Source organism: Otolemur garnettii, unplaced genomic scaffold, assembly GCF_000181295.1.
Source record: "Otolemur garnettii isolate 467f Iridium unplaced genomic scaffold, OtoGar3 scaffold00109, whole genome shotgun sequence".
NCBI lineage: Eukaryota > Metazoa > Chordata > Mammalia > Primates > Galagidae > Otolemur > Otolemur garnettii.
Genome location: NW_003852504.1, coordinates 2,298,531 through 2,308,361, shown reverse-complemented (window position 1 = coordinate 2,308,361; position 9,831 = coordinate 2,298,531). Strand labels below are relative to the sequence as shown.

The 9,831-nt window shown below is 40.7% G+C and overlaps 1 pseudogene across 1 annotated transcript; it reads left to right on the top strand.

The window, feature by feature from the left end:
- The first annotated feature begins 573 nt into the window (after nt 1–573).
- On the top strand, nt 574–1,003 carry LOC100941901 (annotated as a pseudogene). The gene has a single exon (XR_001161576.1). The product of XR_001161576.1 is annotated as a general transcription factor IIH subunit 5 pseudogene (transcript).
- Nucleotides 1,004–9,831: the final 8,828 nt, after the last annotated feature.

The window sequence follows — 9,831 nt, the reverse complement described above, 5'->3', positions numbered from 1 at the left end:
AAGCTGGGGCGGCAGCTGGGGCTCAGTAAGTAGGGCACTGGCCCCATATACCGAGGGCAGTGGGTTCAAACCCGGCCCTAGCCAAACTGCAAGCAAAAATAGCCGGGTGTTATGGCGAGCACCTGTAGTCCCAGCTACTTGGGAGGCTGAGAGGCAAGAGAATCACCTAAGCCCAAGAGCTGGAGGTTGCTGTGAGCTGTGATGTCACAGCACTCTACCGAGGGCAAGAAACATAGAAAACATAAAAAATAAAAAAACAATGAGAAGCCTGTAAGAAGACTTTACACAAAAGAGGAAAATAAAAGTTTTAAAAGGAGCAGCCAATAATTAAATAAGGTAGAGAGAGCGAGAAGTAAGAAAAGATGACCAAAAAACTACAGTAGTACTCAGGAGGAAGATAGAAGGAAAGAAGGAAGGCAAGAAAGAGGGAAGGAAGTAAGATGTTCAATAAGGAAAAGTTGATAGTTAATAAGAAATGCCACTGCAGGAGTGTGTCCCTGGCATGATGACATCTTGGCGCAGGCGCACTCTGTCGGGGACACAAGGCGCAGCTGGTCTGTAGGTGGAGCAATCTTGAGGTCATCTGCACCTCCTGACTGGGAGAAGATGGTCAACATATTGAAAGGAGTGCTTATAGAATGTGACCCCGCCATGAAGCTGTTTCTCTTGTCCTGGGATGAGTCCAGTGCCCTGGGGAAGAAGTTCATAATTCAAGACATTGATGACACTCATGTCTTTGTAATAGCAGAGTTGGTTAATGTCCTCCAGGAGCGAGTGGGTGAATTAATGGACCAAAATGCATTTTCTCTTACCCAGAAGTGAAAATATTAGATAGCGACCACTTAAGAATTATAAGCAGCAAATGTGAAAGCCTCACCACTCGGTATCTTAATGTGACTGATTAGACTTAGAAGATTGCTTAGGAGCCTGCTATGGGAAAGAGTAGGGATCGTTTGTCAAGAAAAAATGCCTCCTGAGCTGATTTTGTTGTACCCTAGAATTTTTAAAAACGAAAGAAAAGTTTAACAGTTGGCTGTAATTTGACTTGTTATCCCGTATTAAAATATAAATGTCAATTTTAAAAAAAGAAAGAAATGCCACTGCAAAAATAACGAAAGCAAGAGAGAAAGATCACCAAGTAAGTTCCAAAAGGAGGAGCCAATAAAAAAAGCAGTGAAAGAACATAAAAAACAAAAGTCAAAGAGAAAAAGAAGGAAGTGAGGGAGATAGGAGGGAAGGAAGGGAGGGAGGGAGGGGAGAGAGGGAAGGGAAAAGGATAGAGAAAGAAAAAAATAAGTTTTATAAGGAGAGCAGAAAAGAATAATGATTTGAACAAGAGAGAAACTGTATCCAAGAGAAAGTTTTAAAAGGAGGCACTAGTAAGAATAGACAATATAAGAAAAAGGGAATGAAACATGTATAAAGGAGCGATCAGTCAGACAAGCTCATCGGTCAGTTCAGTGAAGCAATGAGACTATAACATTGTGCCTGTACAATGTTAGATCACTTTACTGGCTATAGAGCTTCTTCCAGCTTCATCCTTTTTGAAAAAAAAAAAAAAAAACACAAGTGAATTTAAATTCATAATATTACAGACGTAACAGAAGAGCAAGGATACTTATTTCACATATGAAATTGACTCATACCACTATAACAAGACTCTCATCTTGGACCATGCAAACACCAAGGGATGCACATCTTATATTTCTACTGAAAACCCAATTAGCACACATGCAGTTTGGGATCCTTTTGTCTATGTAAATGGTTAGAAACAAGAGCTGTAATCATGGTTTTCCCAAATGAGGTCTATGTATATGGTTGCTTCTGCCAAGCTTTGAGGTGCAACTAGGAATTGTCATTGTCGCTAGCCTGGAGGCTCTCCAGCACAGTCATTATTCTGGACCGCCTCCCACACAGAGGAAAAGCCTGTTCTCAGGAACAGGATATAGTTTTCCCTTCTCCTAGAAGATAATTATGTTTAGTTAGAACTAATGTATGACTTTAATTAGACAAGATGATATTATAAAAGTAATTGTCCTTCCTCCCCATCACAGCCTCTATTCTTGGGTCTCTCAACCTTGGCATTATTGATATTTAGGGTAACAAAATCTTTTGTTTGTCGGGGCCATCCTGTGCATGGTAGGATGTTGAGCAATAGCATCTGTGGCCTCAACCCATGCCAGAAACACCCCGTACCCCTATTTGTGACAACCAAAAATGTCTCCAGGCATTTCCAAGTGTCCCTTGGAAGACATAATCACTTTCCATTGTGAACTGGTGGCTATCATTTCCAATTGCTCCCTATATCCCTACATATAGATTGGTAATTGGCTCTCCTCTTATTGGGCATGAAAGGGTAAATAAATATAGTCTATCTGGGATAATTTTGTCATCTCCACTACTAAAAAGTAAATGTCTCGTTATATTTCTTTAAGAAGCTACTCCGAAGAAAAAGAAAATAAGTGTCAGCACCGTGGACCGCGAAGTACACTCAGGACGCCAAACATACCAAGGACACCAAAGACTAAAACGTAATTGAAACATTTTGATTAGGAATTAGTAATTTGTGGGAAGACTGGATTTGGTAATGACCTCTTCTCCTTACCATACAGATAAATCCTCTAGCTCCTTCTATCCAATGATGGATTTTGAGTAATGCTTCAGTTCTGTGACTCAACGAGGCTGCCATCTGGATTAGACTCCCTGATTACTCAACTGGTGCCACTACCTCTACCCTCCCACACATAGGGCAGACCAGTTTGCAGCTGATGACTCTCCAAGCACAGTTCAGAGCCCTCACTTTTCTACAGCCCCTGCTTCTGATCTCATCTTTACACTTTTCTATTCCCAACAAGATCCTGAGGCATTTTCTCAGTCTGTGCCTCAAATACCTGCTGCCACCTCTTGCAAAGCAGTTCTGTCTCCTGGGGAAGTTTTTACCCACGTTTCATTTGTTCCACCTGGAGAACATTCTTGCAGATTGTTTAATTGGAGGTACTACTAATGTTTCTGGGCCTTTGCCCTAGAATCCTAGTGAGGACCAAGACCCCTGCCCAATGCTCTTTCTTAAAGCCCTGCCCTTTCTTGAGCTTTGGGCCTTTCAGATCGCAAAGTAACTGGTCCCTTCACTGGCAGCAGAAATAATTTTTCTGCCACATATTTTTCTGCAGCACTGGAGTGTGCCCTCGGTACTGGCCAGTCTTGTTTCCCTGTTCCTTTTAGAAAAGCCCAGCTGAGTAGTAGCTTTATTGTCACTTAAACACTTCAACCTGCTTCTTGAGTAGATTTCTTTAACGTACATACAGGACTAGCACTATTTGCTAAATTCAAGTGTCTGCCTTCCTTTTGCTGTCTAGATCAGTCTTTGATTTTTTTCTATCATACTCCTCTACATTCTGCCTTTGTGAGGCCCCCAAAATGGCTTAGATTTCCACGGAGCCGCCTCATCTTTCTTCCTCTTTCCCAAGAATGGTGTCCAGGAGTCTGAGTCAAGATATGTGGCTCATGTTCTTACTCCTCTAAGTGTTAGCTGCATGGGCATCACATAGGAGCTTATTAGAAATGTAGATTCTTAGATGCCACCTAAGATCTACTAAGTGCTTAGTATGCACATTAAAGTTTGGGAAACACCAGCTTCTATGACCTCATGAAGGCAGAATAGTCAGGTTATTTGATGACATGTCCTCTGCCTCCTTTGCGCTCCAGAGAGATGCCCCTGTTTCCACTCAAATAATGCTTGGCCTGTTGGCATTCACAGTTGAAGTCTGCCACTGACATAATGACTCATGCTCTGGTCTCCTAGAGCTTAGTGGAGCCTCTAGCTTTGCCACCCTCCCCCAAGTTCTAGCTAGCTGCCCATGACACTCAAGGGAGAGCCCTCTCATCTCCACTACAGTGACTCCCCCAGCAAGTGTCCCAGGAAGACTTTCAGCCCTCTCTGGGCTATGACTACAGCACATGAGAACCAAGACTGACAAAAAAACAAAACCTCAGAGAGAGCCTTGCTGTGCCTGACCATCTGTAGAACGGCCAAGTTCCTGGGCCATGCTCCATGAGAAGGAAGGTAGCATAGTTGGTGGCGAGGGGTGAACTAAAAGATCTCTTTTTCCTATGTGTAGAATGGAGTTAGGCTCTTTTCTTTGCTCTCCATAGTAACCTCACTTATCTAAACCCACCAAGGCCCAGTAAAACAAATGTGAAACCCCATCCGAGTTCTTTGCTTTGCGGCTTCTCTCTCCCACTATCCTTCCATCTTCCTATCACTGAGCTGCTAAAGGAGTGGCTTTTCTTTGTTACCTTTTCCTAAATCACATACCCATTCTTCTTGACCCCAAATAACTTTATAGTGGTCAAGGATATCTCCAGTACACTACAGGATAATTTTCTGAACTAAGTATTGCAAGGTGTTGCTACACAAAAAAGTAAGATGAAATTAGGGGAAATTCTTGAGCTAATTTCAAGGGTCACAAGGCATGCTGTCTTCCTCTATTTCATCCTACTCTTGGATGACAGGTGCTGAATACTACCCTGGTATTTATAATGGCATTCCTTTTGTTACAAATTCTGATCTCACCTCCCAAAATAGCAGATAAAGAGTACTGCAGGGTAAAGAGTACTTAAGGAATCAAAAACGAGAAAATGATATAAAAATTTTTGAAATAAGAGGCCAATTGCACAATGGCTGTTTCACATTTGTCAAACCCCAAAAGTAAGTACAGAAAAAATATGGGTCTTCAGACCTCCATATAGAAGACATGTTCATTGTGAATAAATGTAAAATATAAACATATATTATATATACTGCAATAAAACCTAATAAAAATGGCCAAAGGTATGACAACTTGAGAAAAACAGGTCCACAGACATTTCACTCAAGAAGACAGAAAGATAGCAAATAAGCACGTGAAAAGCTGTTCAACATTAGTAGTTGTTAGAGAAATGTAAATTAAACTGTGATAAGACTCCATACCCAGTAAAATGGCTATAATTTAAATAATTGACCATGCCAAGTATTTGTAAGAATGTGGAGGAACTAGAACTCTCTTGACTGCTGGTAAGAATGTAACATGATGCAACCACGGTGGAAAATAATTTGTAAACTTAAGTTAAACTTAACATCCACCATACAATTCAGCCATTCCACTCCTAGGTATGTGTATGTGCCCAATACAAGTGAAAACATATATTCACATAAAGACTTGAACACCAATGTTTATAGCAGCATTATTCATAGCAGCCCAAAACTGGAAAACAACCTAAATGCCCTTATAAATGGTTAACTGTGGTACATAGTTATCATGGAATACTATTCAGTAATAAAAAGATATAAACTATTAATATAAGCAACAATACTAATGAATCTCAAAGTAATTATGCTGAATGAATGAAGCCAGACCAAAAAAATTACATCTTGTTTTATTTCATTTATATAAAATTCTAGACAATGTAAACAAATTTATCATGACAGCAGGATCAATGGTTGCCTGTGAGACAGCAGAGAGAAGGGCAAACTATTAGAGAGCACAAGCAAATTTTGAGGGTGATGGATATGTTTACTATCTCAATTGTGATGATGATTTCATGGGTTTATATGTATGTATGTCATAACCAAAAAAAAATTGTACATTTTTACTATATGCAGTTTACTATGCTTCATTTATACATCAACAAAGTTCTTTAAAAATTATATGCTTTCCCTTTCACTTATTTTCAGGGTCAGTTCCCCTTCCTCAAAATGATGCCAAGATTCCCAGCAAAAAGACGGTACCCTCGTCACGTATTCCTCCTGAAGTACAAAGTAACACAACAGAACAAGAGGTAGAAATTATATGTTTCAAATAATGTGTACTGATCATTAATTTCTAGCTAGGCTAGAGATCATTGGGTCCTACACAGATCTTAACCCTCTCCCTGGGAAAGAAAGTGTTGGATCAGCTTCATGCTAAATATACCCTGCAGCTTAGCAGAAACTAACTAAAACATTTGATGATGATGAGAGCCAACATTTGTTGAGAGCCTACTGTGGACCAGGTCTTGGGCTAAGCTAGAAAGAAAGGGAAAGGGGAAAAGTGGACAACGTGGGATACAAAGATGGAAAAGACATAATCACTACCTAAAGATCAGACACACAAAAGTTATTACACTAAAATGAGAGGACAGTTTTGATATTTATAAAATGCAATGGGTAGCACAGAAGATTTAGAGCCTAGTTCTGCCTAGAGAGGCCTAAAAGGGCTGTATTAAAGGCAAGTTTATGTTAGGTCTTGAAATGTGAGTGGGAGTTTCCCAGATGAGTAGATGTGAGGATATAGGGAGGCAATGTTGCAGACAGAGGTAAAAGTGTAAGTGAAAGCACCTTAAGTGTGAGCCAGCATACCCAGGGAAGTGCAGGAGATGAGACTGAAAAGGTAGATTAAAGCTAAAGCCTTGTACACCTTGCTGAAGTATGAATATAATCATTATAATCCTCTTGGTATATAATGAAGCCATTGAAGGTTGTTCAGTAGGAATGTGACATAAGAATGCTTTGGATTCTAAAAGATAACCCAGTAACAGTATGTTTGATCGATGGTACAGAGAAAAGATTAGAGGGAAGATAATTTTAAGTCTACTCAGATAGTTCAGCTAAAAAAGAATAAGGGCCCCAACCCAAGGCAATAACAATAAGGGTGAATGAGAGGATACAGATTCAAGATATTTTGGAGTTAGACTGTGTCCACATCTGATGACTCAATAGATGTGTGGATCCAGAGAGGGAGATGATGATGATGATGATGATGATGATGGTGGTGGTGGTGGTGATGAAGGAGAAGAAAGAAGAAGAGGAAGAAGAAGAAGATTCAGCTTTTGCATATAGGTTTTCATGATATAGGATGTCTTTTCTCTGTTCCCATGGTGCTCAGGCTTACCTCTATCTCAGAACCCACTATACTATATCATATTTGTCTTTTCTACTGGATGATAAGCTTTTTTTTTTTTTTTTTTTGGGAGGGTGAGATAAGAGAATCCCCTGGGTAGAGTGCTGTGGCATCACAGCTCACAGCAACCTCCAACTCTTGGGCTTAAGCGATTCTCTTGCCTCAGCCTCCCCAGTAGCTGGGACTACAGGCACCCATCACAACACCCAGCTATTTTTTTGTTGCAGTTGTCATTGTTTTTAGCTGGCCTGGGTTGGGTTCAAACCCGCCAGCCTCCGTGTAGCACTACCCACTGAGCTACAGGCACCAAGCCAAGACATGGTTTTTTTTGTTTGTTTGTTTTGTTTTTTTTGAGATGGAGCCTCAAGCTATCCCCCTGGGTAGAGTGCCATGGCATCACGCTCACAGCAACCTCCAACTCCTGGGCTCAAGCAGGTCTCCTGCCTGAGCCTCCCAAGTAGCTGGGACCACAGGCACCCGCCACAACGCCTGGCCATTTTTTGGTTGCAGCCATCATTGTTGTTTGGCAGGCCCGGGCTGGGGATTCGAACCCGCCACCTTAGGTGTATGTGGCTGGCGCCTTAGCCGCTTGAGCCACAGGCGCCGAGCCCAGGATAAGCTTTTTGAGGTAGAAAATTATATATACACACAGGCAGAATGGGGACCAAAGAATCCATTCTTGGCAAGGGAAAACACCCCCCCAAAAAGGAAAGAACAGAGAAATAAGCTGAGCAAGGTAGAATAAAAACAGTTTACCTAGTTTGCTTTTAAGCCAGAAACTAAGTTACTTATCTGAGCAGTTCCTGCTTTTCCTAGAAGACTGCTCTGTAGGAGATACAGCTTGCAGACACCCCTACTAGGTTGTAAACACTCTGAAGAAGACAGTGGTTGTAGAGGAGGCTATGGCAAGGCCTGGCAAGAAACATTACCCCGGCCATCCCCTGCCCAGTCAACAGTCAAAGCAAATACCCATTGTGGGGATTTATATTACGGCCAGGGCAGAGACCAAGGCAACAGCTCATACCCTGAAATAGGGGCAGGAGGGCTTATACTACCTTATCACCGAGGAAGATGCTTCTGGGTAGAGATCAGAGGAAAATTCTTCTACTCCACCAATTCTTCACAGTGAACTAATGGGAATTAACCTCCCCCAAGGAATCTGTGTGTGTGACCACAGACAGGAGGCTGCCCCCACACAAGGCTCACGTTCCGAATTTCTCAAGGCTACTTAGACCCTTAAAGTTAATGATTGTAGACAGAATAAGAACTAACATTCTTACTCAGAGAAACTGCTGATATATTTGTTCCCTTCCTCAGCTTACCCTCTGGGCTAAATGAGATAATAGCCTTCAATAAAAGCTGAGTGGAACAAACACTCAGGACCATTCTCAGAAACTCCACAAGCTAGCAATGGCCCCCTATGTTTCCCACCTTTGAAAACTCTTATTCTGTGTGTCTTGTCTCTTTATCTCTTGCTGCTTCTAACTTTACTTTTCTTCAGTAAATCACTGCCAGTATATTTGCCATATATACACACACACATATATGTATATATATTCAGTTCTAAGCAATGTGCTCAATAAGCATTAGATTGAATTAGATTGACATTATCCAAAATAAATGGAATAACTCTAAGCTTTTTAGACTAGACCACTGGGTGGATTACCATGTCTTTAACCAAAATATGGAATAGAGGAGGAAAAGTGAGTTTGCAAAGATGCAAGTACATAGATGCATAATGAGCTTCATGTTCAACTAGTTAAGTTTAGGTGTTTGTCAGAGATGGCCAGCAAGCAGTTGAAATATGTATTAGCATTGTAACCAATGCTTAGGAAAGAAGTAGAAAAGGCAGGGAAAGGGGGACAAATACTGTATTAACTTGATTACTATAGATTAAGCAAAAGTCTCTTTTAGTAGCTTAATTACTAATGAATGTTTTTCTTTTGAATGTTAAATCACACAGGAAGATAAAGAATCGACTACAATGCCACTCTCTTCAAATGATGGAGGTAAATAATATTCATAATTGTTCTGTTTTTTCAATTAAATAATTAGTTTTTTCATGTAGTTTTTCAAGTTAAATTTTTTCTCTGATTTAAAAAAATCTGTGCAAAGGAAGTTAGGGCCAAATGTTAGGGTGTTCAGGCTTGCTCCCAAAGGCAGTGATGATCCACTGTAAATCAGGCAGGGAAATTCAAAGAAGTCATCCAGTCATCCTTGGCACTACTGCCTTAACTTGCATAAGTATATACATCCTTGACTATGGTAATACTAGACATTATGGCAGCCTAGAAGGGAAAACTGTATCATTTTCTTAGATTTAACAGTACTTCTTTCCCATAGAAGTGAATACTTCCTCATTTCACACTCCAGTTGCTGCTACTAACGCATCAACTTTAACCAGACAATCTCTCCAGGATATTTCAAGACAAAACGTAAGTAACTTGGGCAGCGCCTGTGGCTCAGTGAGTAGGGTGCCGGCCCCATATACCTGAGGGCAGCGAATTCAAACCTAGCCCCAGCAAAACTGCAACAAAAAAAATATCCGGGCATTGTGGCAGGCTCCTGTAGTCCCAGCTACTCAGGAGTCTGAGGCAAGAGAATCACCTAAGCCCTGGAGTTGGAGGTTGCTGTGAGCTGTGATGCCACAGCACTCTACTGAGGGTGACAAAGTGGAACTCTGTCTCAAATAAAAGAAGTAACATTTCTTTTGAACCAGATGTAGATAGAACAAATTGAGTATGAAATTATGATCAAGACTGAATGAATAATTTCATTCATTAAATGACAATTTAAACAGCCTTATTCCCTGAAACTTATTATACTACAATAAGATTTTATAAAAACTGAAATGCAAACCTCAATAACAGTCTTGTGCTACTCCAGGTTATCAATGCTCATGGCTATCAGTCAT